Consider the following 4,955-nt stretch of genomic DNA (forward strand, 5'->3'; position numbering starts at 1 on the left):
TGTGTGTGTGTGTGTGTGTGTGTGTGTGTGTGTGTGTGTGTGTGTGTGTGTGTGTGTGTAGATATAGATATAAAAAATATATATACACTACATTTTCGTATATAGTTAACACTTTCTTTCGCACTTTTCATCAAAACTCGACACTGATCAAGAAATCTTTCTCGTTGTGAAACACCGAAGAGAAGAAGACGAGAGACACGAAGCATATCGAAGCGTCGAACTGTTTAACGAGCCTGTTCGTACTTGCATCGTCAGTGGCACTCGCTCCCACCGCAATAGTCTCCTCCGCCACCTCTTTCTCTACCTCGTCCACTATTCGCTCAGTTCCTCCACTACCTCCACTTTCCACTCCTGTTCGAGGTCCTCAAGAAGAGGACTTCGCGAACCACTCATCGAGAATCGCCGGTCTTTCATATCCGATAAGATGTTTGCGCTCTTTCAGGAGCCAATAGGCATCGTTCTCGATGCCTTGAGTGCTATCAATTATCATCAATAGTTAATGATATCAGTTATCATCGAATGTTTTTAAGTACTTTTAAAATATCCTCAACGTGTGTCTAGGATTATTTAAACCCCTCTCTCTCTCTCTCTCTCTCTCTCTCTCTCTCTCTCTCTCTCTCTACTCTCTCTCTCTCTCTCTCTGTCCTCTCTCCTCTCTCTCCTCTCTCCTCTCTCTCCTCCTCTTCTCCTCTCTACTCATAAAACTATTTTATTTCCACATTTTAGGAGGCTTTGTAATTTCTTTTACTAACTTTTACTAATGTGATACAAGTCAATTCTGAACCATATCGATTGTTCTGTAATTGTATGAACTGTCAAAACCGTCCATTGACAATTATATCTTTTCATATTTATTTTTCATCACGTATGTAAACAATGAAAACATAGACTCCTAAGTCCAACTGCTTTTAATCTCTAAATTCTTAGTTCTTTTGTGCCTGAGAATGTCAATGATGGTCTTCTTCTTTGTTTGAGGGATTCACAAGAAGAAAATTAGCCTAGAAAAGGTCAGATTAGATTAGACTAGCTTAGGGTTAAGTGATTTAGACGTCCTCTACGTTGATGCCATTATGGCACAGCAAGACCAACAATTTTCGATATTGAGATAATAGCACAGGGAAGAGACCAGCGGAAAATCACGAGACTAGTTACCGAACATATATACTAATAGTATGCCCCGTTGTTCGACCACGGAAGATCGCTTGAGGCTCGAGAAGAACATTATGGATTTCACAGCGGTCGATTACGGAAATTTTTCCGGCTCAAATTCTTTCGAGATGGTCAAGATTTACAGTGTCGGAATGGAATTTATTAATATACGACGCGAAGCCTGAGAGTAGATAAAAATAAACGTTCGAATATGTGCATCATGTCTATATATTCATCATGTACATTCGTGAGATACTAACATTTGTTGCGATAAATTTCCCAAGGAAATTGTGCCCGATAAAGCCTCCGGGAAATTTAAAACTCTCTTGAGCACACGGAAAACCCACTTTCCTTTCATGCTACAACCGTGTTCCAACACCGCGCACCTGTCTGATAAGGTTGCCACTTGAAAGAAGTTATTCACACTTTGTATTCACACTATAATAAATCAAAAACTCTAACAAATTACAGTAATGTACTGTAGATAATACATGATATACTGATAAAAATGCATAGATAACCGTAACAATCGTTCATAGATATAGCACATTACATAATAGTGCTAATGATATTAATTTATTTTTCAGCTAATTACATTTAGTTATATAACTAAATGTAATTAGTTGAAAATAAATTAGTATCATTAAGGAAGAGTTGTCTTTTTCACGAACATTCATCTTTCGTATCTCAAAATTTATAATTTTAACATACATATAATATTAACTATAGTATAAGTACATACATTTTTAATTTTGATTTATTAGAATATATCATTTTTGTCATTTAAATTTCGAAATATAACTTATGCGTAATTATTCTTTACTGGTCCTCATGATCGGGAAAAAATAGTCCCTTCGCTTAGAACTGGTTCATTTGTAAGAGATATAATCCCTTGCAGGGGTAGGTACAGTACCCGGATGTATCGCGAGTAGAATAGCCAATTACTAGGCACACACGTTTTTTCTTCGGACCCTATTGTGATCGTTAAATTTAGCGGAATTATTTTGTGCGCTCCCCCCAACCACCATTAACACGCGGTCGTTAATTTTCGTCTGAAATCGACGCGTGTCGTTCGCGTGCACGACATCAACATATTGTATATCAAATTTGCATTCAGATCTCAGAATCTCGTCGCGATTGTAAATACGTAAAATTCTTGAACGAGCCGATGATGAACATGGGCAAACTTAATTATCATTTTAATCACTTAAGTCAGAAATACATAAAAAACGTAAGGTAATAAAACGTAAGCAGTGTAAACGAATCGACCAATCACGTAGAGAAAAATAGGAAAGTATATTCTTTTTCTTTATTCCTTCTGTCAGAAAATGATATTTAGTGAGAAGAATTTAATATAGAGGCGTTTTATTAATAGTAGACTCTCAACTTGTTCATCGAACATGCATAACGCGCTTCATTCATTGCAAATAAGAATGTGGGAGAGAACACGAGGTCCTTAAAAAACCCTAGTGACCTAGTTCTCGATGATCTGATCGCAACGAATGGCAGTCTCGTTAGCTAATCGAAATAGCGGGGTCGAATGCCGGTAGCATCCTCCCCTCCCCCCACTCTCTCTCTCTCTACCGACCAGAGTGCGCTATTCCTCTCCTCAAGGTCGTTTCCGTTCTTTCGCTCTTCACTACCGCCCTATTTGCCTCTCGAGGGACGTGCACATGATATCGCATAATTCCCGTACCTAGTGAATATAATTTATTACTCAACGATCATCTCCGCTCGACAGTCGATCAGCAATTACTGGTTAAGCCGACGGAATGAGGATGTTTCCCTCTTTCCTTTCCTCCCTTTATTATATAAGACAAGCACATACCTGTCGTATGCTAACAAGTTCCATGTGATTCGAGAAATTGATATGAAATATATTTGAATCCTAGATGATCAAACATGTCCCAGTAAAATCGCATAAATCTTTGATTGCCTATGATGCTGGCACCTTGTCGAATACCTGTCTTCAATGATTTCAAGTATATCTAGCAATACTCAGGCTATGCATACATATATGTATTGCCAGTAGTTCCATGACAATATAGCAGGATCAAGGATACCTCTCGTCGACAATATGACAGCATTTTATGATACTATACATTATTGTGATAACATAATAACAGCACGAATTTTGATAATGATTTTAAAGTTGTTAGAAAATTGCTGGCATGTTACTCAAAGTTGTTACTCAAAGTTATCGTAGGCATCAACAAATACCGACTTAATTACTGCAATTCTGGTAGAAACAGCAACACATACTTCTTTGCGAGCAATATGCAAACACGCTATTGCGAAGTTACATGTGGAAATATTATTACAAAACAAAATATAAAATATGAATGATTAATACTATACATAATTATTTACATATAGAATTATTTATAAAAGACTACAAAGAATACTTCCTATTTCGTAATTTCTTGAAGAAAATGAATATTAAATTGTTCACGATAATGATTACAATAGTAAGTTTGTGATATTTTAGTAAATAGAATTTACGCAAAAAACCAAGAATAATAGCATGTTACACTCATAACATTGGCGTAACAATATATCTACATATTCAATGTTTATCTTGGTAAATGAATTTCATTCACTCATATAAAACGTATATTTACTTGACCTTCACGAGAATAATAATGCCAGAAGCATTCGGCTTAATGAGCTTTCTACAATACAATAACATTACCTAAGTTTTAAACCATGAGAAATTGATCAATCACAGTCAAATTTGAGAAAAATAATCGACTGTGATTGATCAATTTCTTACGGCTTAAGACATAAAGCTTGAGTAATAGCTTATTGTAGAAAGCCCATAAATAGAGATAGTATAACACATTAAGCGGCATCTATAATAAAATTTTAAGGCGTAAAACTGAAGCTTAAAGTCTTATGCTGATTCTACAATGAGTCGGTAGTCTTAAGTTTTACTAATGCATCGATGAAGTTGGCCAACAGTCAACTTGTATTGCAACTGACTATCGATTTTCTTAAGAGTGGCCAAATTCGACTTTATTCCTTCCAATTAGTTGAACTAAATGACCCGCTGTACAATTAACTACTTGTAGATGCGAAAAATCATAGTCACCTATTTAGGTTAATGGGCTTTCTACAATAAGTCATTAAGTACCTAAGCTTCAAGTCTTAAACCATAAGAAATTGACCAATCATAGTAAATTATACTTCTCACATTCAACTGTGATTGGTCAATTTCTTACGACTTAAGACTTAAGCTTAGATAATGACTTATTGTAAAGCCTATAAGACTGGTTAAGACTTTGATTTCCGACTACCGACTTATTTAGAATCAGTTTTAAGGCCCAGCTGCACCAACGTTACTTTGACTTTAAGAGAAAGACTCTATCTGTTTTAAAGTCAAAAAGAGACAGATAGAAAGAGTTTTAAGCCTCGCTTAAAATCAAAGTAACGTTGGTGCGATCAGGTCTACAAGGCGTAAGAAATTGATCAATCACAGCCGATTATTTTCCTCAAATTCGACTGTGATTAGACAATTTTTTTACGATTTAAGACTTAAAGCTTCAGTTTTACTTCTTAAAATTTCATTATAGAACCGCTTTAATGAACTATAATGTTGATCTCTTAATGGCGAGGCTTTCTAATAGCGACATTATCTGATGCTCACTTCAGATCAGATTTCGAATCGCGCTCCAATTATTTTAAGCGCGGAAGAGAAACCTGCTGCGGCCAAAACTCAACAGTGGCATGATGGCTGAAAAACGTTCAACAGGGGAAGTACAGAAGAAAAAACGGGGAAGGGAGGGCGGGGGGGGGGGAGGGGGGGG

At 36.4% G+C, this 4,955-nt stretch overlaps 1 protein-coding gene across 3 annotated transcripts in view; it reads right to left on the bottom strand.

The window, feature by feature from the left end:
* LOC108759134 (rap1 GTPase-activating protein 1) overlaps positions 1-4,955 on the bottom strand; it is a 137,270-nt gene that overhangs the window by 116,428 nt on the left and 15,887 nt on the right. For 2 of the 3 annotated variants that reach the window (XM_018504439.1, XM_018504437.1), the window contains exon 1: positions 92-209. The exons of the other annotated variant lie outside the window; for it this stretch is intronic. The gene's annotated coding sequence lies outside the window, so the exon portion shown is untranslated. Of the gene's footprint in view, positions 1-91; positions 210-4,955 lie in introns of those variants that run through there. 3 annotated transcript variants of the gene reach the window in all.

Source organism: Trachymyrmex cornetzi, unplaced genomic scaffold, assembly GCF_001594075.2.
Source record: "Trachymyrmex cornetzi isolate Tcor2-1 unplaced genomic scaffold, Tcor1.1 scaffold169, whole genome shotgun sequence".
Lineage (NCBI taxonomy): Eukaryota > Metazoa > Arthropoda > Insecta > Hymenoptera > Formicidae > Trachymyrmex > Trachymyrmex cornetzi.